Source organism: Pelodiscus sinensis, chromosome 3 (genome assembly GCF_052426305.1).
Source record: "Pelodiscus sinensis isolate ZL-2025 chromosome 3, ASM5242630v1, whole genome shotgun sequence".
Lineage (NCBI taxonomy): Eukaryota > Metazoa > Chordata > Testudines > Trionychidae > Pelodiscus > Pelodiscus sinensis.
Window position 1 is genome coordinate 144,172,970 of NC_143054.1, and position 27,887 is coordinate 144,200,856.

Below are 27,887 nucleotides of genomic sequence, written 5' to 3' on the forward strand. Positions count from 1 at the left end.
TGTGAAGGCTACAACTAGAACAGAGTTTAAAGAGAAGTTAGATAAAGTCATGGAGGTAGGGTCCATGGAGTGCTATTAGCCAGGGGGTAGAAATGGTGTCCCTGGCCTCTGTTTGTGGAAGGCTGGAGATGGATGGTACGAGACAAATGGCTTGGTCATTGTCTTCGGTCCATCCCCTCCAGGGTCCCTAGGGTTGGCCGCTGTTGACAGACAGGCTACTGGGCTAGATGGACCTTTGGTCTGACCCAGTACGGCCATTCTAAGCTCAGGGCTCAGGGTCGGGGGTCTCAGTGGACCACCTTGATTTTCATGCAAACCTTCTCCCGGGTGGCCAGGCTGGCAGCTATCCTGCCCTAGACGGCCACTTTCCTGTGCCTAGTGCGGAGGTCGTGGATGAGGTTCATGATCTCCTCACTAGACCAGGCGGGCGCCCGCCTCCTGCGGACCCGGGCAGGCTCCCGGGAGCCGCCAGCCTGGTCCTGGGAAGAGGCGGAGGGCTGGGTGGCAGCGGGTGGCTGGCTCGAGCCGTGCCAGGTGCAGGGTCTGCTGGCTGGGTGCTGGCAGGCTTGCACCTGGCACGGGCACCGTAGCCAGGCCATGCCCCTTAAAGGGCTCCGGGGCCGGGAGGGGGGAAGACGAGTTTACCTGGTGTTGGCCAGAGTGGCCACCAGGGAAAGCTGGGGAGGGCTAGCCTCCCACTAGTTCGAATTAAGTGGCTACACAGCCCTTAATTCGAACTAGCTAATTTGAACTAGGCGTTAGTCCTCATAAAATGAGGTTTACCTAGTTCGAATTAAGCGCTCCGTTAGTTCGAATTAAGTTCGAACTAGCGGAGCGCTAGTGTAGCACCTATCAAAGTTAATTCGAACTAACATCTGTTAGTTCGAATTAACTTTGTAGTGTAGACATACCCTTTGGCTTTTGCATGAAGTGCAAGCTGCTAAAGAGGAGTTTCAGTTTTATTTTGGAACTGTGTCACTTTTACTAGTAATATTCCATCACTTCAGTTTGCATTAATGCACACATTGCATATACACATATGTGCAAGCATATGTACTGAAAAATTAATAACTATTTCTTTTTACAGACCTACCACTAAAAGAAGAAAAAGCGATTCTGAAAAGGCCAGGTCTGCCTCTCTCCACAGTGCCCTGGAAAATACTGTGAAACTATGTTATGTGAAAGGGTGCAATATATTAAGAAAAAGTATGAGGAAGGGGCTATGCCTTTGTGGCTTCCCAGGCTAGAAAGCTTGTAGCTTTGGGACTAGGAAAAAGTCAGTTCAGGGATCCTAGTATACAATGTAAGTAGAAATAGATCTATTTATAGCAGTTCTGAGCACTTGTCAATTAACATTGCCATTTTTCAATACAGATCCCGCTAAAACGGGAATAAACAACAAAGAGTGTCATCTGTCAGATGGAGTTGGAACAATAGGGAAGACTCATCTACCCAGTGGTCCAGGAGTGTGATATGACTGGTAGTAAAAGGCACTGAACAAGTGGTAAAAGTCCACTGAAGAGCCTTTCAAAAACCTTTGATGAGATTGCTCTCTGAAGTGACCTCACAACTGGCAGGAGAGGTGAATCCTTATTGGCTTCCACAATGCTGGGACTGGAAAAAGTACTACAATTACCTCTTTAATCATACAGAAAGATGATGTAGCAGATTTGAAGAGTTTCTTCAGGATCTGAGATTTGAGGGGGAATAGGGTTTTTAACTTTTCACTGAAGTTGGTCAAGAGCAGCTTTACAACTTTTGGTGCATACAACAACTGTTGCCATGGTGGTTCAACACTTACTGACAAGCCCCACTGGCTAGAGCAGGGCCAGCAACTGGGAGCAGAGAGTCCTGTTGGCCAGGGGCACGGTACCCTGCTGTGTCTGGATTGAGGGCAGCCGGGGCGCAGAGCCCTGCTGGCTAGAGAGGAGCCTACCCATGGGTAGGGAACCCCACCATCCAGAGTGAGGCCAGTGGCCTATAGAGGAGCCCCATCATTGGGCTGGGGGCATCAAAGCCCAGCAGACGTGCTGGGTGTAGTGCATTGGCAGGGCTGTGGCCAAAAGGGGAGCACTGGGAGAGCCTGGGGCCTGCCCTTCCATGGTCCAGCAAATTACCTAGTTCAGTACTGCGCAGGTCCCAAGGGTGCCAAAATAGGGAGGTCCAACCTGTAGCACCATCACTCAGCAGCAAACACTTCCAAAACTGAGATAAAAATATCCTGAACATGCCACTTCGGTGAATTTCCTCTTGTGCTAATCTTTTTCTACTCCTGCACAGTATCAGACTGGTTGATTCACTTTAGATTTGCTGCTTATGCTGAGGCGGTCCTGGTCATCACTCTAACACTGACATAATCATTACCTCCAGCTGAGATCTAAATCCTGAAGAAAAGAGTAGGGACCAACAGCCTACATCAGACTTACACTCAGGTCCTCAAGCTGAAAGGCAGCACTACTAGTTGCTTGGCCAGCAGAATTCCCCAGGCACCACAGCTTCATTTTTAAAAAGAAATTAGTCTTGTTACAGCCCCAGGGTGTTGTATTTAATACTCTACCTTTCACCTCAGCCACACACACCGAACTTTCTCGTTCTGCCAGCTTCCCCTAAGGAGATGCAGTAATTGATAATTAGCATTCCAAAACCAAGCTTGCATCCTGTGAGCCCGTCATATTTAATTACATTTTAACTATATTCGTCTTCGATAATAGCCCGAACATAATTTAGATAATTATCTCTCACTCTCTTATTCTCTTACTCTGTCTATCTCACTTAAAGCTCTCTGCAACAAAAATCGCTTTCTCGCTCAAACACATAAACAGACTCTCGGGCCAAGTGCTTTTATCTCTCCAACAGCAACAGCTGCCACTAGGAAACTCAATGGCTTTGCACATCTAACAACTGATTCAGAAAAAAAAAAGTGTATGTCTTTTTTTATTTATTAGAGCAGGTGAGAAGAATGCAAGAGGCATTAGTAAATTGGCAAATTATAGCCTATATCTGTATTATGACACTTTATCTCTTACAAGGTATAATGGCTTTTCTCCTCAGTTTAAACTCTTGCCTGGTAAGTCATTGGAAAAGGTGCAGTTTTGCTAATATGATTGATTACACTGAGGAATCCAAATAATGACCATTTACCGTTACATGCTTCCCTCCAGAAGGAAGGAAGTTAAAAGGTTTTCTTTCTATGGATCCACTGACACAATGAAATGCTACTGTATTGCAGGATCTACTTACAACACAGAAGAGCTGAATGTGGTTAAAACCCACTTCAGTCTTGCAGTGAAGAAAGGGCTGAACCATGGCTCTCAAACAGGACTAATTCCAAGAGTTTAGCATGACAAAAGAAAAATTAAAAAAGGTTGGTGCTTGCTACCCTGTAAGAACCATATTTTAACTGTGTGAAATACTACTATATTGTAATGAAGTCTAGCAGTATGCTACCTTTTCAAACACAGACAGGACCCAAGCAACAGCATTAATGCATCTAATTTCTACTGAAATCCACTGGTAACACAGATTTCACTTTAAAACATGAATGAATACAAATTGAATTTACATCTAACATGGAGTTCTTTCATGGGTCCAGCCTAGCTGCAATTTATGATGCTAAACTGGAGATCCAAATGTTACTTATTCTCAGTGAGGAAGGACAGAAGCAGAAGTGCCAGTCCTGTGGATAGGTAATAGTAGAGGGACAATACTTTTTTATGCTCTTCTAGATGGTCTATGGGGTCACAGGGAACCAGCTTCAAAAATGTGATGAATGAATCATTGGCTGTGTCTGAGGTACAAGTAGCTCCTATTGGAGTTCTGGTGATAAGAAGAATTAATGGTAAAAATGGACACTAGGATCAGTAAAAATTTCAAATGGCCTCCTGTCTGTGCACATATAAATCTGATAATTGCACTGACATAAAATGGGTCATCAAGCACCCAACTAGTATGTGCAAACTCCCATTTGTTAACACAAAAGTGTGTGTACTACACAAAAGACAAGCCTGTGGTCTACAACAAACACTGCAGCATGTTCTGCATAAATAATACTCCTGTGTTATAACCAATAGATCAATTTCTACTATAGAGCAACTACAAAATTAACATGGCCATGTGTTCTAAAAAATGTTATGAAAACAGTCATTGCAGTTGAACAGCAGCCAATTTTCAAATGTTAATAAGTTGGCAGTTTTCTTTTTCCTTTTTAAATTCCAAAAAAGACTAAGCCACTTTACAGACTAATTGCCTGTACATTTCACATTTAAAAAGGAAAGCTCATTTTCAGCTATAGTGGTGCCAGTAAAATAAAATAACCCCCAAACTACCCTCTCTGGGAAATTTTTGATTTAGCACTTTACTGTCAGAACAGGGTAGATCCAGCAGCTGCATGACCACATAATGCAGCCAAGTTAGGGGGTCACGCTGAGTCCTCCACTCTACGGCACCAGCAGGGACTATGTTGGGACATAAGAAGAAAATTATATTGTAAAGGGACTCTCATAGAAAAGCTCAGGCCATTTTAATTTTATTTTTAAATTAAAGTCAAACTTAGCATCCCTTTTCTCCTCACCTCCCTTGGTGGAGGCTAGGAGAGCTATAGCTCTGCATCTCCCCATTTGTGATGTCACTATTACAGCTTTCCAAAGACCTTGGCAAAATCCTCCCATAAAAGAGGACTATCAAACCTGCTACTTCTAAAGGACCAATAAGGGTGCACTGTTAAACTCAAGTAGTTGTTTTCCCTCTGCAATTTTCTTTTAGAAGAAGGAAAGCTGAAAGCCATCAGAAGGTAGGGTTGCCAGGTGTCCGGTTTTGAACCGGATAGTCTAGTATTTGAGCTTTCTGTTTGGGAAACAAATTGAGAAAATATAAAGGAGAAGATATAAATGTCCGGTATTTTCTAAATAAGATGTAATGTAGATTGTGATGTAATGTCAAGTGTGTCTGGTATTTTTGTCGAAACCATCTGGCAACCCTATCAGAAGGTATGTCTATGTAGCAGGGCTAATGTCGAATTAAGCTCTGCAGCTTGAGCTACATCAGTTGCATACCTTATGTCGAAATAGCTTAATTCAGCTTTTGGTGCTGTCTACACAGCAGGAAGTTGAAGGAAGAACACTCTTCCCTTATTCCTCATAAATTGAGGGTTATAGGAGTCGGAGTAAGAAGTCCTCCAGCTCGACATTATTTTGAAATAAAGGCTGGCACTAAGAGTGCATCTAGGTCACATTTATGATACATTCCATTTATTTGATAGTACTGAACAAAGATGAGAAGTAGAGCAAGAGGACATGAAGTGATAATAGAAGTGTCTGAAGAAAGACAGAACACAATCTCCAAAGTAAATACAAGAAAAATAAATACTACACATTACTTGTGGTAGTATCTGTTACACAACTGCGTATGTATTAACAAGTAAACATATGTTACCCTCTTTTGGAGAAGTACCTTAACTTTAAACACATAAATACAAATTAATTAAAAACATCAAACAAGGCTGGTAAACATTATACATCATTTCTCAGAGGTACTCCATCCCAGGTACCAAAAACTCTGCATTCCCAAGAGTTAGCAATTAGCTACTCTTTGGCTAATTTGTTTTTAATACACTTTATCAGACTCATGTATTGAGGCAGCTGTCTGTTGTTTAAAATACTCTGACAAAAAAATGCAGGAAACTGCTTTATTTACAAATGATCATAATAAAAAAGCAGTCCCTTGATTATAACTGGAGTATCTTTTCATCCAGAGTTCACAATGCCAATGTGAAGTCATTAGGATGATGTGAGATGAGACGTTAACACACTCTGGACCTGGCTTAAAGAATTTACAATACTGGACCCACATTTCTTTGTATTTTACTTTCCTGCACAGAGTTACTGGTTTCCAAGATGCAAGCACAGAGTGCTACATTATTTACATCCGAGGCTTCAAAACCAGAGGGTAATCACAAACAGACAACCTTATATTGGCATTCTGCCCAATATGGACTGGGCTCTATTCTGGGCTTTCTAAGATTAAGTTATTGTTATCATTTCCTTATGGAGAAAAGCTTCTGACAATCTCCCAAAAGGTTTTTATTCTGAATATATTTCCCCTATAGAGGGCAAGCAATCCTATGAGCATTTGCACAAGGATTTCAAGCTGTACCTCTCCTGCATGGATTAAAAGAAAACAAAATAAAATCCCCAATTGTCAACAAGGGATCTTTTAATGAACTGATAAAAAGTTTTACAGTGTGATATTTATGGTAGACATAAAACTTAGACTTGATACTGCATATTTATGACAATAAAAAGACAGAGTTATGAAAGAGTTTTAATGAAGTCTATGCTGACTTTCAGCATCTTTAAAAAGCTGCTAATGAAAACAAAATTCCTTTAAACATAATTTCTCCTTTCACAACTTCAGTGTAATATTATTACAATAAAATATTTTTAAAAATGCAGCAAAGAAAATCTTATAAAATAGTCAAAGTAGAGCATTAGTAAAAAAGAACTATGTCACTAGGGGTCAGATTTTTAAAGGTATTCAGACAGCTAAAGATGCTGAGAGATGCATTTTCAAAAACACCAATAAAAGTTAGGCACCTAAGTTCCTTAGAAGCTTTTAAAAATCTAGTTTGGTGTCTTATCTGTACCTTTAGGCACCAACATACTTTTGAAAATCTGGCTCTAAACACTACTGTTCTTGATTATGTTACTTAGTTAAACAAAACACTAGGAGCCAAATTTTCCAATATGGTCTCAAAACTTATGCACACAAAACGTACACATGTACAACCACTTGGATGTCTGTTAACAGACAGAGAGATAGAGAAAGAGGGAGAGAGACCATCTGATTGGTATATCCCTGGTGCATACAAATTCTTGCGGCCAGAAGACTTGCAAGTACAAATCTGGAGGGTAAGCACATCCCATATTGAACATTTTGTTGTGTATATTTATTTCCACTATTTTTGATGGATTGTGTACCTGTAGCTCATGGTTGTTCATGTAACCATCAAAAAGTACTCTAACAGGATCATAAAATATGCAATACACAATGAACTAACAGGGATTTGCTTATAACTTAGAGCAGATTTTCATCCAAATCCCTATGTGTGACCCCCTTGATTATTTAACTTTTCAGACAACTAGAACAGAAATGTTGACTGATGGCAAATTAATAAATAAAATTTTGGTGAGAGAGATAGAATCATGTTCCCTATTAATCAGTTCTTTTGTTGGATGTAGGGTAACACAATATTTATCTCTACTCCCACACACTTCTTTGGAGTGTCATTTCAGGGCCTACACATAAAAACTTCACATTTACAGCAGCCGACCCTCTAATCCTGTCAATAACATCTAATTGACATGTCAAACCCTCAAGGAATGTAGTAAATTGTAGCACCACCTCCAAGAAGAACATAAATTGGTAAAAAGATAAATCAGACTCTGTCTCTCTGTAACAACATACAAACATGCCAGAAATTGCCAATCAAGAGAGAAAATTCCTCTCCTTCTGTTCTCACCAACTGAATAGCTGAATTAGCTATTAACCTGAGTTTGGGAAATAAAGCCACTCAACTTGCAATTCAGATTTGTGTAATTTGTACAGCAAAAACACTGACCTGAGTTCATAGTGATTCAAATTTGAACTATTTTAAACATAAAATACGACTTCTGGAAAAAGGTGTACAATCTTTGGTTTGCATCATGTCAGAGCAGGGAGGTGATAGTCGATCCCCATATGATTCTGGTGAGTCTCAACTTTGAATATTCATTCAATTCCCTACATCTTATCACCAATAAGATGTAGACAATATGGATGGATTTCAGAGAAGATGACAAAAATGATTTTGAAGTGTGGAGGGATTGGTTTATGAAGAAAGAATAAAAACTAAACGTAATTAAACTTCACTAAGTTTACCATTATGGTGGTAAAAGGGAGAAAATGTTTATAAATACCCTATTTGAAGAGAGTGAAATCCAAGAACGGAGAATGATTGTTTAATGTGATATAGGGGAAGCAATGAAGTTAAATTAGATAGAGACATTCAGACAGAATATCAGGAAAGTACTAATGGTGGAAATCTAGTGACCTGGGGAATAGTTACCTAGAGTGAGAAGTGAAAGCTCCATCATTTGGGTCATATGAAATTTGTCTGACTGAATATAATGCTAGCAACTCTACTGCAGGGAACAATCCTACAGCAGCCCACAAGGGATGAACCTGAGGACCTAACAATTCTGCTCCATCTTTGATTCTATGATTCGTGTATTTAATTTGAACTGAAAATCTTTACCTGGAATGAATCAATAGTTTGATATTGCCTATGTTTTATAACATTTTATACCAGCTGGGGTGGTGTTTATAATGCTACAATAACTACACATGATTTGGTCAGCCAGGGCAAAATTGTGACTTTCAAGGGTATAATGAAATTAGATCCTGCATGCCAGCAATGTAATTAGGATAGAACTTTTTGGAACAGAAATGCCAACTTTAGCATAAGATACATTAACCTCCAACAGGGTTTGTGTCTGTACATGAGATTCTAACAGTCACAATGTTTAATGGACACTTCTGTAACTAAGTGCAGATGCAAACACTAGGGGAATTAGGCACTGAGAGCACATCTATACTTTGGAGAAGACCGAAGTTCCAGAGGTCGATCTTCTAATGTTCGATTTAGTGGGTCCAGTATAGACCCATATATCAAATGCTGAGGGCAGCTCTTGCTGGTGTCCAGTACTCCTCTTTCTGTGAGGAGTAAGGTAAGCCAACGGGAGCATTTGCTCCTGTCAGCTTCCCTCTGAGTAGACACCGCCATGGCTTGGCTTAAGGTAAGACGACTTGCATACCTTAAGCTGACCTGCCTGGTCTAGTATAGACCAGGCCTGGCAGAGCAACCTACCAGCTAGTTTGTGAATATTCAGACAATTTATATTAATTAAATTGTTAAGTGACCAAACTTATACAACAATTAACTCCACAGCAAATAAACATCATCACAAAATAAAAATTCCAATATTACCCTTACATCAAAGGATAGTCAGTCCTCTCTTCTTGAAATGCCTGATGTTCGGATTATTATTTTGTGGTAATAATTAATGACAATTAATTATTGTTGGTTATGGGGGAATGTACATTTATTTATAATATAAATATACATTTTATATTCAGGATAAAAATATTTATTTTCAGAATACCACGACTCAACAAAAACAGTCTCTCAAGATATGCTTGGCCATGAGATACCTTACAGATGAAAATATAGCCAAAATGCCATTATTAAAATATGCAGTCATCAAATGGAAGAAATAAATAACAAAAATAAAAGGTATATTAATGAAAAAAGCCAGCGATCTAAAATCATACAGGTCAGAGATGGAAAATACTTTTAGGTCCCAGCCCAGCCATCACCCCAGGGATCCATACAGGATTGTTTCTGTTATATTTTCTAGTGTTTTGTCCAGAATCGTTTTCAAGATTAAAAAAAAAGCAGAAATTCCATTGAGTACATTCCCAATTATTCAAATATGGGCAGGCAGTGCCCAGTACTCTCCAACCCCTATTCCAACAACTGTAAATGTGCCCTAGACAAGGGGATAAGGTCGTCAGGTGTCTGGCTGTCAGCTGGACACTCTGGAAATCGCGTCTTTTGTCCAGTAAAAAACCCCCAGAAAATGTCCATTCTTTTCTGTTTCTCTTGGACGGAAGGCCAGTAGGGTCTTTTTTTTACTCAACAAGTTTGGTCCCCCTCTCCCTCCCCCCTTTTTTTTGCCCAACCACTTCCTCCTCCTCCCCCCCCCCCTCCCCCCGCTATGTTCAGGATTTTTTGTGAAGGTATCAGGCAAGTCTACAAGAGGATGGGAAGCTGGACTAGTGGAAATGGTGTGTTCAGGTTTCAGATACATAAGATTAGTTTAGCAGCCTCTTAGTAATTTGCTAGGTTCAGAAAAGATGGCAATAGCTGCATAAGGTTTAGTAAACATCTTCAAAGCTGCTCAAGGCTGGCAGCTAAATTGAAGTGTGATATATTAAGAGTGCAACGAATAAGTGAGCAGATTAATACATCATAGACTTCAAAGCCAGAAGGCTCCATTGTGATCATTTAGTTTTAGTCTGACCTCCTGAATAGCACTGGCCATAGAAGCTCCCTGAATCTCGAGTACGATGTCATAAGTCCATGAGTCTAAATTACTGTAATGTACATGTTTAGGGTCCAGAAGAAGGTATAGGAGGTCCCTTAGGTTCCTTTACAGCACCTTATCCACTACCTCTAGATTTGATCCTTTGACTATACTAAATATTACAGCAGGAGCAAAAAACATAGCATGGTGGACTAGTACATTGAGACACACCTGTACCCTCTATAAAGCAGGCCCTAATTGAAAAAGGAAAAGGAATATTAATTGCAATATAACCATAAACAAGAAATCCTGTACCAATGTAAAATTCCATTTATTTTCTTTTTACACACAATTTATCATAAAAATATTACAAATGCTTGATCAGGTTGGACATTGTCAATCACTAGCATTAAAGGCAAACTGACTTTGTAGTTCAGAAAAACAGATACTGTGAATCCCACATAAGAGGAAAGGGCAACAGTGGAAAATCACAGAGTTATGGTACATCAAGTTAACTAAATAATGAAAACCAAGACAGTAGATCTGAATTGGCTTTGATCAAGAACCATCAACCTGGATAGAAGATAGTAAAAATGCCTTGTGTCAAGTAACAAGAGAATAATCTGATGGTTTGTAAATTGTCCATAAACAGATTATGATCATCCTCATTCCTGGGAAGGAACAAGTTGGGAGAAATGATACTCAAAAATGAAAAAAACCCACAAAAAATAAAAAATCTATCACCCTAGGGGCTTATCTACACAGTAAGTTACTGTGCAGAAGCATTTCTTTGCAGCCAAATAATTGTCAAGAGCAATCCACTTGTTAGTAACATATGAAGAGATTGCATCACACAATGGCTCCACAACTCATTCTTCCAATACTGTACTCATTCTGGACACTTTGTTATCAAAGAGTAAATGACAAATTGGAGCTGGAGGGGATAATTGAGGAAAGATTTAAAACTGCATAGCCTGTCAGAGATGACTCAAGGGTGGACATGGGAACAATTACAAATATCTGAAAGAGAAAGAGGAATTATTTAGTACGACAGAAGGGACTATAACTAGAAATAATGAGATGAAATTAAGAAAGGAATAAACTTTCTGGGAGAGGGTAGAAAACTCTTTACATGAGAATTATGAAAATACTAACAACTCAATATGTTTAAAGTAACTTGGCCACTGAAAAAAAATTCTACATCTTGAAAGACAAATCAGTATTCAAGTCTGGGCCATAGATTTTAGTTTTGTGTTGAAAGGCCTGACTGCTCCCTGCTCATAAAGTGACCTATGAGTCTAATCTGGCTCACATAATATCCATAACCATAATGTATTGGCATTTTCATAACACAAGCTGTACATCCCCATATCCACATATCTTACACAAATAGGTAAATCTCCACCTGACTGGTCTTCTCAAATATTAGACTGCTTACAGGACAATTAAAAAAATGTACAATTCCTTCCACCTCCAGATAACAAAGAACACCTCTAAAAATTCCATATTTCTCCACAAGACTGGTCTGTCCAGATGGCCATCTCAGGTTTTCAACATCTTAATTCTTTAATATCAACAAAAATGGTCATATATTAAATTTTTCTGTTTTACACCATTTCTTCAATATCCTTGAATTTCTTTTCAAAACTAGATAATAATGACTTAGCTACATTAAACCTCACAGTAACATCTATGGAAAGTTGATTTTAAATATAACACTATTCTCTAATGACCCAGCACTGTGCAATGAGCAAGCCTGATAGTGACAAAGAATTAATCCAAAACAAAAGACAGGACTATGCAGCACTTTAAAGACTAACAAGATGGTTTATTAGGTGATGAGCTTTCGTGGGCCAGACCTACTACCTCAGATCAATATGTGGAAGAAAAGTGGGACGACACTATATATACCAAAGTGATACAATCAAAAAAAGTGAACACATATAAAATTGACTAATCAGATTTAAGAACAAAGGAGGGGTGAGGGAGGAAGGTTAGTGTCTGTGAGATAATGACATTAGTGGTGATAATTGGGGAAGCTATCACCCCTAATGTCATTACCTCACACACACTAACCTTCCACCCTTACCTCTCCTCTGTTCTTAAATCTGATTCGTCAATTTTATATGTGTTCACTTTTTTTGATTGTATCACTTTGGTATATATGGTCGTGTCAATTTTCTTCCACATATTGATCTGAGGAAGTGGGTCTGGCCCACGAAAGCTATTAAACCATCTTGTTAGTCTTTAAAGTGCTGCATAGTCCTGTCTTTTGCTTCAGCTAGACTAGACTAACACGGCTGCATCTCTATCACTAAAGAATTAATCCAATACTGTAAACCAGAAGAGGTTGATAACAGTGACACATTCAGCTAGGATGCAGAGTCTTTTGCCCTCATTAGCTGATTAAGAAGCAAAATTGAGAGGATTAAATATTGAGGGAAAACATTTTTTTAAAAAAGTCATATATCTTAAGTTTCATAACCATGAAAGAAAAACTAAATAATTGCGGCGAGAGCTCATACAGCAAAAAAGAAAATGATAACTACAGCAAGTTCAAAGAATTCTGAAATGCTCCCTACTCCAGCATTTGTTGCATAAAATATATGTTTTGAAAAGCCTAGAGACTGCTAGCAACTAAGTCAGAATCTCTCTATTTAATGACAGATCAGCTGCACATCTGGCAGTCAGTGCATTACTCTTCCTTTCGCTAATGAACTGTGCATGCCAGTGGCCATGATCTCTGGTGTCTCAGCACAAGTCATTTCTGCTTTCCTATAGTTCTAACTCTTAGGTTATATTTATAAAACAGGAAGCTGTCGGCAACAATGTGACATCTATAGCTCTAATGGACACTATTGCGAGAACATCATATCCATTTCTGCTGAATTTGAACTATATAAGAGTCAGTCAAATAATGAACTGATTAAAACATCAGGATATTTATTTTACCACAACACTTCTGTTGCTTGTATAATCTAAATTGTAATTTAGGAAAAAGCTACTTTAACTAATTAAACACATTAAAAAAGGGTGTATGTATATGTGTGTGTGTATATATATAAAAACTATTTATTCATTAAGGAATTTTAAACAAGTTAAATTCTTGCCATGTAAATATCAGAAACAAAACAATTGTTACAACAGTTGTTTTTGTTTAAAGAAATAGTATATAGCCGTGGTCCCCAACCCGGTGCCCGCGGGCGCCATGGCGCCCGCCGGGCTCTTTACATGCGCCCGCGGAGCAATCTGGGCTGGCAGGTGCCAGCCCCGGGCGCGCCGCGCGTGCCGGTACCGACCCTGACCCCCGCCCCCGGGTGCACCGCGCGTGCCCTGGCCCCGGCGCCGGCCTTGGCCCCACCCCCGGGGGTGCCGCGCATGCCCTGGCCCCGGCGCCGGCCCCAGCCTTGGCCCCGCGGCGCTTACGGGGGGAGCGCCAGCTCCGGGCACGTGGCTATGGGGGGGGGCCCGCCCCCGGGCATGCGGCTGGGGGGGGGCCGCCCCCGGACGGGCAAGTGTCCCCGCCCCCTGGCGCCCGGCGGGCGAACGGCCACGCCCCCTGGCGCCCGACAACCTGAAAAGGTTGGGGACCACTGGTATATAGGAATACTCTTGTGACATGGCATTCCTTATGCTTTATGAAAATATGCTTATGATACGAATCGTATGCATATGATTATCCCATCTGTATGCATGTATCATTTTTGTACCTGAAGTTAGGACTTCTTTATCTGTATTTCAGATTTGCTGCTTTGGGTCACTCACAGTGTTGACACTTCAGGGACTATAATGGAAAAGCTGGTCAGAGCTTAATGGTCCATCAAGTAGTTCAATGCACTGTGCATTTGCTTGGCCTTCCGATAACATATTCTGTACTGCCAGTGAATCATGGACAACAGAGTCAGGTGACCTAGGCATCTGGTACTATTCAACTCCTTGGTCCGATGAACTGTTTCACAAGGGAGTGGGGGGAAGTCACATGTTTCCCGCTTTAAGGAAATTCTATACAAGAAGGAGGACGAAAACAAGAATGGTCTTCAGCTTGGTTTACCTCTGCTCCTCCATCCCAAAGATATACCTGAAAACACCTGGAAACAAAGGGCTGAAACTGAAAGGGTGGGACACCTGGCCTATGAAGGACTCTATCTGAAACAATGTGCAGAATGAGAAATTATTAGTTGTAACCAATACTGAGAAAGGAGGAGAACTTCATGTAACTTTGGGTCTATACGACAAATGGGATTGGATATCTGGATACTGGGTTTTCCTAGAGCTGAGCTCAGACTATGTCTACACTTCAGAGTTTTTCCGGGATACCAGAGAGAGCCAAGAAAAACTCTGCCATGTCCAGGGAACACGTCCACTTTTTCGGATGAGTTTCCAAAAGAAGCAGGTGTGCTCCTTTGGAAGCTCTGTATTCCTTATTTCATGAGGAATAAGGGCTCTTCCGAAAGAGGAGATTTTCCCCATATTTGGCCCCATGTAGATGGGCCAAATGTCAGAAAAGCCTCTTCAAAAAAAAAAAAAAAAAAGAATCAGAAAAAGCTGCAGTGTAGTAGACATAGCAAAAAATAATTGTAGTGTACACAGTGTGTACTTCTGCAGCCTCTCTCGTGAGCTTTGCTAGAGGGGGCTTTAGTGGCTGGCTCAGAAAGACAGGGTGGGGGTGGATGGAAAGGACCTATGCTAGCAGAATAGGTTATGTCAGAGGTATCTCAGCACCTCAGCTGGCATCCCCAAGGTCCCAATCTGACACAATAGTCATCAGATCCTTCTATTTAATGGGTAACAGACAGGTAGCTGTGTTAGTCTGATCTTGGTAAAACAAAAGATCATGTAGCACTTTAAAGACTAACAATATGGTTTATTATTATTTCGAGGGGCAAAACCCACTTCTTCAGATCATATTCTGAAAGTGAATTGGCATGACCATTATACAACAGAGGGATACATTAAAATAAATACATTAAAAGCAAGAGGAAGACCAAGGACAGGGTAGGCCCACTGCTTAGTGAGGAGGGAGAAGCAGTAACAGGGAACTTGGAAATGGCGGAGATGCTCAATGACTTCTTTGTTTCGGTCTTCACCGAGAAGTCTGGAGGTGTGCCTAACGTAGTGAATACAAGCAGAGAGAGGGTAAGTTTAGAAGATAGGATACACAAAGAACAAGTTAAAAATCACTTAGGAAAGTTAGATGTCAGCAAGTCACCAGGTCCTGATGAAATGCATCCCAGGATACTCAAGGAGCTGATAGAGGAGGTATCTGAGCCTTTAGCTATGATCTTTGAAAAATCATGGCAGACAGGGGAGATTCCAGAAGACTGGAAAAGGGCAAATATTGTGCCCATCTATAAAAAGGGGAATAAGAACAACCCAGGAAATTATAGACCGGTCAGTTTAACGTCTGTCCCAGGGAAGATAATGGAGCAGGTAATTAAGGAAATCGTATGCAAACACTTGGAAAGTAATAAAGTGATAGGGAATAGCCAGCATGGGTTTGTGAAGAACAAGTCATGCCAAACTAATCTGATAGCTTTCTTTGATAAGATAACGAGCCTTGTGGATAAGGGAGAAGCGGTGGATGTCATATACCTAGACTTTAGTAAGGCATTTGATACGGTCTCGCATGATATTCTTATTGATAAACTAGGCAAATATAACTTAGATAGGGCCACGATAAGGTGGGTGCATAATTGGCTGGATAACCGTAGTCAGAGAGTTGTTGTTAACGGTTCTAAATCCTGCTGGAAAGGGATAACAAGTGGAGTTCCTCAAGAGTCTGTTTTGGGACCCGTACTATTCAATATCTTCATCAATGATGTAGATATTGGGATAGAGAGTACTCTTATTAAGTTTGCAGATGATACCAAACTGGGTGGGGTTGCAACTTCTTTGGAGGATAGGGACATAATTCAAAATGACCTTAGCAAGTTAGAGAAATGGTCAGAGGTAAACAGGATGAGGTTTAATAAAGAGAAATGCAAAGTGCTCCACTTAGGAAGGAACAATCAGTTCCATACATACAAGATGGGAAGCGACTGTCTAGGAAGGAGCATGGCGGAAAGGGATCTAGGGGTCATAGTGGACCACAAGTTGAATATGAGTCAACAGTGTGATGCTGTTGCAAAAAAAGCAAATATGATTCTAGGTTGTATCAACAGGTGTGTTGTAAGCAAAACTCGTGAAGTCATTCTGCCGCTCTACTCTGCACTAGTTAGGCCTCAGCTGGAGTACTGTGTCCAGTTCTGGGCGCCACATTTCAAGAAAGATGTGGAGAAATTGGAAAGGGTACAGAGAAGAGCGACAAGAAGGATTAAAGGTCTAGAGAACATGACCTATGAAGCCAGGCTTCATGAACTGGGCTTGTTTAGTTTGGAAAAAAGAAGATTAAGGGGGGACATGATAGCGGTTTTCAAATATCTAAAAGGGTGTCACAAGGAGGAAGGCGAAAATTTGTTCCTCTTGGTTTCTGAGGACAGGACAAGGAGTAATGGGCTTAAAGTGCAGCAGGGGAGGTTTAGATTGGACATTAGGAAAAAATTCCTAACTGTCAGGGTGGTCAAATATTGGAATAAATTGCCAAGGGAGGTGGTGGAATCTCCCTCTCTGGAGATATTTAAGAACAGGTTAGATAGACATCTGTCAGGGATGGTGTAGGTGGAGCTTGGTCCTGCCTTGAGGGCGGGGGGCTGGACTCGATGACCTCTCGAGGTCCCTTCCAGTCCTATTATTCTATGATTCTATGATTCTATGATACAATGAAGAAATAAACAAATTATACAGTAACGAATCAGCTACAGGAGGTGGTGGGGGGAGAGGGGACGAGGAAGAGACAAGGAAGGAGGAAATTGCTTATTGTAAAAGTCAATTAAGTGGCTAATCTGAAGTTACTATGAATATCAAAAGGTGGGGCCAAAATACAGGACTATGTAGCACTTTAAAGACTAACAAGATGGTTTATTAGATGATGAGCTTTTGTGGGCCAGACCCACTTCCTCAGATCAAATAGTGGAAGAAAATAGTCACAGCCATATATACCAAAGGATACAATTAAAAAAATGAACACATATGAAAAGGGGAGGCAGTCTTTGTAATGTGTAAGGTAATTATCATCTAAATTAAGGCCCATTCACAGCTTGCCAAATTTTAGCATAAATAAAAGCTCTGAAGTCTCTCTCTGTAATCTGGTGTTAAAGTCTCTTTGAAGTTTACATGGGTTTGTTTAGTTTAGAAAAGAGAAGACTGAGAGGGGATATGGTAACAGCTTTCAAGGGTGTCAAAAGGAGGAGGGAGAAAAAATATTCTCTTTAGTCTCTGATGATGGGACAAGAAGCAATGGCCTTATATTGCAGCAAGGAAGGTTTAGGTTGGACATTAGGAAAAACTTCCTAACTATCAGGGTGGTTAAACACTGGAATAAATTGCCTAGGGAGGTTGTGGAATCTCCATCATCAGAGATATTTAAGAACAGGTTAAATAGACATCTATCAGAGAGGGCAGGGGACTGGACATGAAGACCTCTCGAGTTGTAGTATTCTATGAGTGAAATCTCAGTATTCACATATTTTACAGAGCAGGCATGTCTATCAAATATTCAATATTTGAAAACAGACAGTTGTGCTGGGTTTTTTAAGGTGAATGTACTATATCTGATTATTGAATAAAAGTAACGAAATATCTAAATACTAAGAGAATTTTGCTTGGTAAATAGTTAGCATGTTTTTTCCATAGCCACAACCTCCTATTCTTTTTTAGCCATTCTTCTACAGTTGCATTATTTTTCTTTCCTATGATAGGCTACCAATAGCTGAACAGATGAGCTACCAGCATATGAGGGATTAATTTTTCATTTCCTCTTGTCACTATTTCCACTAGCAAGCCCAAGGAAGATTACCAAAGGATCATTTGGTAATAAATATCCAACAATTTGTGATATTTGGTTATGGATTGCATCCCAGAGCTCTCTAATGACTGGACATGCCTACCATATATGCATTAAATCTCGTCTTTCACCACAATCTCTCCAGCATGCACTCCCATTCAATCTATGTACATTTTTTAACCTGACTGGTGTGAGGTACCAATGTATCTTAAAGAAATTTTCTTTTATTGTGCTACAGACTGAAGTTGCTTTTTTTTTCCAGATCAAACCCCATTACTCTGGTGCAATTTGCCCTTCTACATCTTTTTCCCAGCATGTCATTTATGGAAACTTTTTATTATGAAATCTGGAAAGCTTTGATATCAATGTTATAGTTCTTTCATTTTCTAACTGACCAGCTACCATTGCTTCATTACAATTAGCTTTCTCAATAAAAAAAGATATTCTAGAAAGCTGAGAAAAATAATGCCTAAATCAAAAGCACTGGAACCAGGGGAAGAGTAAGCCAGTTATAGTTAGTTTTGCTCTCTAATTAATTCTGTTGTAATCTGGTCTGTGACAGGGGCTAAGATGTGGACTATTAGCAGTGGGTGTCACTGGAAAAGGAAAAGAACATATCTTATTTCTATCCCAAGCCTACAGAGTCACTTTTGTTAAAGAATGTGTGTAAATTCCTGGAGGACACCTTTTTTTTAAATTTATCCATGGTAGCATAATGATATTTATATTATAATTTTCTTGTTCACTGAAGGTCCAGTGTTTAGCTGGGTTAGTCCATCCCCACACTCCACTACTGCTGAGAATTGGCTGGTTTGGTAGTACAACAGAATATTTGGAACAGCTACTCTACCCTGTGTTGTAGGTCTGTAAAGGGCAGATATTTCTAATTAAATACTCTGTTGTAATATAAGCCAATTATAGAAACAGATTTAATCAGTAGACAAACATCTGTGTTTCTATATATATTCAGAACAGCTAATATTTTCATCTGAAATTAGATCTTTTTCACCATCTTCCAAATATCTGGAGGCTTTACACATGTAACTGAGATAACATGATCAAGAATCTCAACATCTTGATGGAGTTATGAACTTGATAGTCAGTAGCACAAAGAAAAACTGCATCCCAAAACTATACAAACAGGATATTAAGAGTGCATGAATAAGCACTCAAATGTCAATAAATGTGAAAGGTAAGATTATATTGTCAACTCTAACAGTGCCATATTTTTCAGATGCATTTTAATGTAGATATTGGTCATATAATCAAATATATGTTTTCTCTCACCCATGACATTCACTACTAATAATCCACATTTGTAATAACTCAAATTGGAAACCAGAGAGCTTTAAAGATTGGGAGAGTCACAGCATACACATGGTTGACTATGTATTCAGTAAATACACTTTTCTAACTTAACTGGAGAGCAAAAACTCTCCCCTTGAATCTACTTTCAAGTCAGACTTTATGTTTCTCAGATTCTAGATAATTTTTTTTTATACAGAAAGCTCAAATAAAGCCATATATCCTCTTGAAGTATTTCCTACAACCTTAGACATTCATAAGTAGCATCTTTTAATATCATTCATTCTTGCATTATTTACTTTCCTTGTGATAAGAACTAGGGGCCACTAAATGAAATTAATGGGCAGCAGGTTTAAAACAAATAAAAGGTAGTTCTTTTTCACAGAGCACACAGTCAACCTGTGGAACTCCTTGCCTGAGAAGGTTGCGCAGGCTAGAACTATAACAGTGTTTAAAAGAGATAAATTCATGGAGGTTAAGTCCATTAATGGCTATTAGCCAGGATGGTGTTCCTAATCTCTGTTTGTCAGAGGTTGGAGATGGATGGCAGGCAGGAGAGAGATCGCTTGATCATTAGCTGTTCGGTTCACACCCTCTGGGGCACCTGGCATTGGCCACTGTTGGCAGACAGGATGCTGGGCTGGATGGACCTTTGGTCTGACTCAGTATGGCTATTCTTATGTTCTTATGGTCTAATGATCTAGTGTATCTTTATTGACTTATACTTTAAATTCTTTTCTCTCTAAAGTATGTATTTTAATAATATACAATTATAATGTATATTCTTAAGCAACCTTAACTATGGCTGCTGCTGCTGCTACAACTGCTATAATAATCTAAAGAGAAAACAGATTAAATGAAGAAATGGGGAAAAAACCCAATAGGAAGATATTTACACCCCTTAAACACCTTGTTAACATTTTGATCTTCAATGTGGATATTTCAGCTTCAAAAGTCCCATAATTTACATTGCTTAACATTTACAAATATCAAAAGAACAAAAGAGAAGATAAAAGGTTGTAGGCTATATTTTCCAAAAGATTCACTCATGTTGCAAACGTAAAAGCATCAATTATAGCTTTAAAAGGATGTGGGCAAGTTACACTTAGGAGTGCTTTTAACTCTCTCCAGGTGACATTTAGTAGTAAAACCACAGTAACCCAAAAGAAGACAGCAGAGACACTTGTGGGGAGGAGTGCTTGGTCACTGTCTATTTAAACCAATTACATATTTCAACCTTTCCGAACTGTGATTAGTCATTAGTCATTGAGTACCCAAATTTAGTTGAGGCTTCTGAATACATAATTATGATATATTTCAAAGCACTTTTGGTAACACTTTCTTCTCCATCCCCTACAAATGAAGTTCCTGAGGGAGACATTAAATTCTTAAATCATTTTGAAATGTTTTATTCTCAGTGATATGGTAGTAAAGATAATCAGGAGGAGGAGTGACTTTTTATTTATTTATTTATTTATTTATTTATTGCAACTTTCAGGAGAACATGCTTAATAGACAGAAATTTGGCAAGCTATATTTAATAAATGTGAAAAGTTAAAAGTTGATTTGGTTGGAGGAACTCTTAACATTTTGATATCCCTGTAATTAACATATCTATCTCTGAATTAATAAATTGGGTTTTCACATTGTACTGATTTTCCTTTTAGTCTCAGAGACACTTTATTGAGTGAAGGGGAAACTGAGCTATAAAACAAGTCAAAGAGGACAAGCTAAAGATAATTTTGTGGTTGAAGCACAGGATTAGGAATAAGACGATCACAGACTTTGTGAGAAACGGGGTATGTCACAATCTCAGGGTACTTCAGTGTCCCCATCTATAAGATGCAGATGATATTATTTCCATACTTAACAATGGTGCTGTGAAACTTAATTCATTCATAACTGAGAAGTAATTTGAGGTCTTCAGATGGAAGATAGTAAAAAAGAGCAAGTACTGTGCTCTAATGAGAGAGGAGCAATAATCAGGATGCAACTCTCTGAGTTACATTTTTTCCATATATTTTTGGAAAAATCCAATATTACTTTACCATGTGTATCTGAGCACTAATTATTTTGCTGTGTTCTTCAGGCTAACTGAAAAGTATGACTATTATATTCTGAAAAGACTGCTAATCAGAATTTCTGATTTTTTTTCAACACTTTAAAAAAATAAAAACACATTGATACGGAAGTCTACTGCAATCAAATAGCTGTCTTTCAATAAAAATGACAATATTCTTAGTACATGAATAAACTTATTTCAAGTCAGAAAAAGCTAGTAATAATATAAAACATTCCTTTTTAGACAGAACAAATATAACTTTAAAAATATCCAGGAAGACTCTCCTGGATGTCACCTCTGTCAGGGACCAATTGCAGTGTGTGAAACTCATAACTTTATAAATGAAAGATTTAATCTCTCTGCCCTTTTTCAGCAAACAATCTTTACTAGTCTCATGTTTGAGAACCTATTGCTCTTCAAAGAAAATGAGACCTTCACATTTAAGATTTCCTGTTATACCTAAAATTTTCCTAAAATTACAGTTTGTAGATTAAATGAGTCTTTTTTGTGATAAAGGGAAAAATGCTGCATCAAGATTCTCACTTTTCCGATAGAAGGCTATGACTCTTTCAGCAGTTTTGCCTGTATAAAGACAGTAGTACTGACACACTCATACAACATTTCAGACTTCAGTGAGCATACTACCCGAGTAAAGACTGGAGAATCTGGCTCAATATTTGTTGAAAATGGCCACCTATTCTGCTCTCAGTATCTACACTGAACATATTTTAATAATTTATTTTTCACTATATATGTTATTTATTTAGATTTATTTATCGGTGTCTGTATTAAGGTCCGAATGACTCAACAATTTGGTTTCTTAGCCTTTCACTTTTGCATTTCTTATTTCAGCTATTGCATAAATCAAAACGACCACAAAATAAGTGCAACAATATAAAATGCTGAAAAGACTTCAAAGTTGAGTAGCCAACTGGGTCTAAGCAAGAAAGCTTTTACTCTTCTTTTGATCTATAAATAAAAATAAAGTATGACAGGATGCAATCTATGAATTCTAAAACCTTGGAGTACATGGTGCCTAGAAATAATTCTTCAATTTACTATCTTTTAATAATACTTCTTTTGTTTAATAAAACATTTAGTTTTAAGAGCAAATCATTTTTTGATGAAATTTTGTTCTTCCTTATGTATGTCAGACATATAATGTAGTTTACTTATTTAATTAAAAACAAGTTTAAAATTCTGTTTTTGTGCATTTTTCGTTAATTCCAAATTTCCATCCAAATGCAGCCTGATACATATAATGAGTTTAAAAACCCCAATAAATAAGTAAGGCATCAATCACCATATTATATTATAATAAAAATGTAAAAAAAAAAAAAGAATCTGATTGAATATATATTCAGTTACCTAACTGCTTAAATGTATACAGATGTCACGAATCCTCCTGGTTAACAAAAAGTACCACATTTAGTGAGACTGCTATGTTTAGTTGCAAACCAATATGTTTCAATCTCTCTTTAGGAAAATAATCGAAAAGTACAAATGCGAAACAAGATTACAATTTATTACCGTATATACTCGAGTATAAGTCGACCCGAATATAAGCCAAGGCACCTAATTTTACCCCAAAGAACTGGGAAAAAATATTGACTCGAGTATAAGCCTAGGGTAGGAAATGAGGCAGCTACTGGTAAATGTAAAAAATGAAGATAGATACCAATAAAATTACATGAATATTTATTTCAAAGAAAAACAATAACCTAGCTCTGTAAGTGCAAAAGGGGGTCAACAAAAACAATATGGTTCTGCAGGCATGGCCACAGCTCAGCCCCCGCCGCCCCCGCCCCGCAGCCCCCACGTTCCGGCCCCCTCGCCTGCCAACGAGCCCCCTCTAAACAAGCCAGCGGGGGGGGGGAGGGCTGTGAGAGACCAGAGCCGGGCATCGATGGGCCAGTGAGCCAGCGGGGGGAGTGGGTGCCGGTGCTGGCTGGATTTTACCACGGGAGGGGAGGGGGTGCAGGGAGCAGCGGCTGGTCCTTGTGCACCTGCCCCAGAATCGGGCCCAAGCTCGTGATCAGGGCTCCCGGGCGCTTCCAGAACAGACGCCCACGGTGCCGAGTCGGCTCCTGGCCCAGCTGTTCCCGAGCTCAGCGCTGCACCCGAGCGTCATGGCGAACGGCCCCAAACGCCCTTCCTCCCACGCGGCAAGGGCCCATGGTGCCGGGCAGGCAGGGGCTGGGGGGCCAGGAGAGCCAGGAGGGCAGGGGCTGGGGGGCCGAGGGGGCAGGGACTGGGTGGGTCAGGAGGGCAGGGGCTCGGGGGGACAAGGGGACAGGGGGGCCGGGAGGGCCAGGAGGGCAGGGGCTGGGGGGACGAGGAGACAGGGGCTGGGGGGGACAAGGGGACAGGGGGGCTGAGAGGGTCAGGAGGGCAGGGGCTGGGGGGCCAGAGCTCCGGGCTCACGCGTTTAGACCCGGCCGGCGGCAGAGACGCGCTGAGCCCGCCCGCGAGCAGGAGGCTGACTCGAGTATAAGCCGAGGGGGGCATTTTTCAGCACAAAAACTGTGCTGAAAAACTCGGCTTATACTCGAGTATATACGGTATTTAAATCAATGCACAGTATGAGAAAATAGGAAGGAAATGAAGTGAAGAAAAAGGCGGATACCCTGAATCAAAGGTTATATACATTTGCCTAATGCAGATGTGGATGATGAAAGCCTGTTTATAGCTGTGAGACACGAGCCATATAACAAGTCCACCTGTATAAAGTCAAAGGCATAAGAAATACAGCTGGTGAAGTAGTTTAAAATAATGCAAATTGCTTATCTTAGCAAGAAAATGGAAGAGAAATCATAACTGTCAATACTAACAAAAAAGTCGTTCATTAAAAATACCTGAATTCAGGTGGTTAAAGCAGAACTTTCTACTAAATTATGAGTTTGAGAACATGTATTTAATCCTTACTTTTGTGGACAGGGACTGAGAAAAGTTCCTAAATCTGAAAGGGTGATAATGAGCCATATACAAAGAAATAATGGAAGGCACAAGTCTGACTCTATAATCCATGATTTTGCTTTAAAAGGTTATCAGCTGAACATGACCAACTCATACAAATTCAACAGATCAACTGCAACTGCATGTTTGCATAATAGTTTTTAAAAGTCACAGGCATCAAAATGGCAGGCAAGATAACTGCAGGAGGGCCATGTACAAGACAGATAAACGACAGCAATGGCTTGTGATGAAAGCACCATGGCATCTCATCATCATGACTTTCAAGACTTAAGGTAACACAAAATCAACAATTCTGGCAGTAGTTTGCCTTGTTCAGACCTAAAAGTTGCAAAAATGAATATATACATGAGTGAATGCCTAATGCAGAGTGTGGCTATATATTTCTCAAACCCCTGAAGATGCTGTAGGGTCTGGATTAGAAGAACAGAATCATAGAATCCCAGGGCTGGAAGAGACCTCAAGAGGACATTGAGTCCAGCCCTCTGCCCAAAGCAGGACCAACAATATAACCTTCCTTTTTCTTTTACACAGTAATTCTGTTCAGTGGGAGACCTTTTTTGCTAAGAAATTCAGTGGGGTATTTCTTGTTCTCCTCACCTGTTTGCATCAGTACAACTTCAAGATATGCATTCAGTTTGCATTATTTTCTTAAAATCTCAATTGGCTAAAACGGGTATCTCTGATAAAATTTGTTTCACGACATCAACATTTTTTTTGACAGACATCTTAATCAAGTCACTTTTTCTGGCTTTGTATTCTGGCATAGATTTGTAATAGGAAAAGTGATGTCATTGAAACCTCTCACAAATAATTGGCAATAGATCCATGAATAACTGAATCAATTTTAGCTGTGAGGACCGGCCAAATCACAATAGTTTCCACTTTTAGGAGATCTGAGTGGATCTTGCTTCCATGCTTCTAATAATCCTGGTTAATAGTTTTTTGCTGCCCCAGCATGCATTTTGACACGTTTACTGTTAGGCCTGCCTTCTTGAGGTTTCTCAATACCTTTCCAAAATATTGTGTTCCTCTCTCAGGTATAGCTAAATATAGCAATATTATCTGAGGTGCATATAGCAAATTCCTTGAACCTGATGAACTGCCTCTGGAATGTGACCCCTGCATCAGCTAATCCAAATAATACCTTAACCTCAAAAAGTAAAAAATCATAATAAATAAAGCATAGGTGGTAGGTGAACATGCCCCCAGAGGAGGCTAGCTTCCAGTCCCTCCTCCTCTGCTCAAGGCCCTCACCCTTCAGCTCTCTACCATCAGAGCCTGGAGCATACCCACAACTGCCAGCCCTCCAGGTCCAGCACTGGATGGGAATAGTACCTGGAACACTGTATCCAGACAGAAACACCCCCCCGCTCACTCTCCTCCTCCCTACGAAACTCTGTCTTCAAAGGCTCCAGGGCCTCCAGAGGTGCTGGAATAACTATGGCCCCAGATGCTAGACAGGAATCAGATAACAGCGGCAATTGGGCCAGCAGACAATCGGGGCCTCGGGCTGCCCTTGGCTGGCTCCAGTAATTGATACGCCTACACACCGTCCCAGAAGAGGAATCTGCCGCTCCATCAGAAAAGAATGTCCGGCCCTAATGATTTAGTTACCTCTACCTCACAGGTGCAAATTAAGCTTTGGACCTCCTGTGGGAATGGGCGTCACAAAGACATTTCAACTTAATTGGCATTTTAATGACAAGAGAAGCGTCTACGTGACCACAGGGGGTCCAAAGCTTAATTTGCATCTGTGAGGTAGAGGTAACTAAATCATTGGGGCCGAACATTCTAATGCCCCACTCTAATTGGAGACCAACCACATACCTACTGGTCAGGTGGCCCTGGACCCCCGAGACTTTAGTGAAGCCTTCGTCTCATACCGACTGCTTCCCATTGGGATTGAGAGGAACACTGGCTTCGCTGGAGTAAGGATTGCAGGGGTGAGAATATACCTGCTAGGTGTCTATTCTGCATGCATTTCAATGAGAGCTCTGAGAACCAAAAGGGTTCCACTGTACCTTTAAGTGACTTTTATTGTATTTTTCTATCTTGTCTTTGTAGTGGCTGTGTTATTTATAATACAGCAATAACATTTAACAGCTAAGCTTGCCTTGTAACAATAAAATATAACTGTTTAAGCTTTAACCTGACTCCTCCTGTTGCTGTAACAGAACCAAACACAATAAAAAAGAACCATAGCCGGTTTGGCTATCTTGCCACGGTCAGCGAAAAACGCAGTAAGAGCTGAGCATTGAGTTGTGCCGTCTCCACGGGGCAGACTCTTGGGGCACCCGTCAGCCTCCATGGCTGCCCGCTATGAAGGGACTTTGTCCTAGCAGTTAAAGACTCAGGTGTGATAGGGCTCACAGACCACTCATTACCCCGGCCACCGGCTAACAAACACCCATCAACTCTGGGTGGACACTGTGGCTGGAGTACTCCCAACCCCAGCACTGGGTGAGCAGAGAAGCATCACAGCAGGATCATTGGGCAGGCAGAGTGCTGTTCTAGAGTGCTGTTCACCCACCACTGGGAGAATGGGTGATGCGGTCCAGAGGTCTGGTGAGCACCACGGCCTCCAGGCTGCTTGTCCTAGGCTATGTGCCACAAGGAATTGGGAACAATACACAGGAGAATGTCTGGAAGTGGAACATAGGTGGGGCCACATCAGGCTGTTTGGGGAGGCAAAGCCTTCCCCTGCCTATGACACTGCCTATGGAATTCCGACTTTTTCTCTGACTGTGTATCCAAGGGAACTTGCCAGGATTCCTTGATTAAATCCACAACAGTTAAAAAGGACTCCAAGACCTATTAAGCAAAAATTAAAAATAAAACAGCATTAAAACAGCATGTCCCCTTTAAGAGTGAGTGCAGGGATAGGAACTGGGAGCGGTTGAGCACTAAGACCCAGGGGAAGCATTGCTTCCCCTTGGTTGGCAGCCATTTTGTGCCGGCAGCCTTGCGGAACCAGGTAAGCATGGGGGCTGGGGTCGGGGGTGTGGGAGCCGGGGGGCAGAGGGAGGAGGCCTGGCGCTAAGTATTTGTAGGGTTGCTAGGTGCCCGGCATTTTTGCCTCCTGGCCGGGGAAAAAATCAGAAACTACTGGACATTTTAGGTGTCCGGTATTCTCTGAATTTTTTTACAAGACAGGAGGTGAAAATACCGGACACCTGGCAACCCTAGTCTGAGACTGATACAATTTCCATGTCTAGCATATTTTGCATCTCCCCCTTGATATGTTCCCTCATTGCCCCTGTTGTCTTGTAAGCTCCACTGGTTATTGGGTATGTTTTATTAGTGTTAATAAGATGTGAGTTCGACTAGGTTTGTTAGAAAAAACCCTTTCTGACCATGCCTGCCAATGGGGGGAAAGACAAAGAGGGCAACTACCTAAATGCCCAGTGAGTCAAAAGGGCCTGGCATTCCTGTTTGCTGCTGGTATTATGGCAGCGGCGGCCGTGGAAGCCCCGGGTACTTCAAATCACTTCCAGATGCCACGTGGCATGCTCTGGGTAGCTCTGAGGGGTTCCTGAGAAGG

At 40.5% G+C, this 27,887-nt stretch overlaps 1 protein-coding gene across 10 annotated transcripts in view; it reads right to left on the reverse strand.

Moving 5' to 3' along the window:
* BTBD9 (BTB domain containing 9) overlaps positions 1 to 27,887 on the reverse strand; it is a 295,779-nt gene that overhangs the window by 29,437 nt on the left and 238,455 nt on the right. The window lies entirely within an intron of this gene.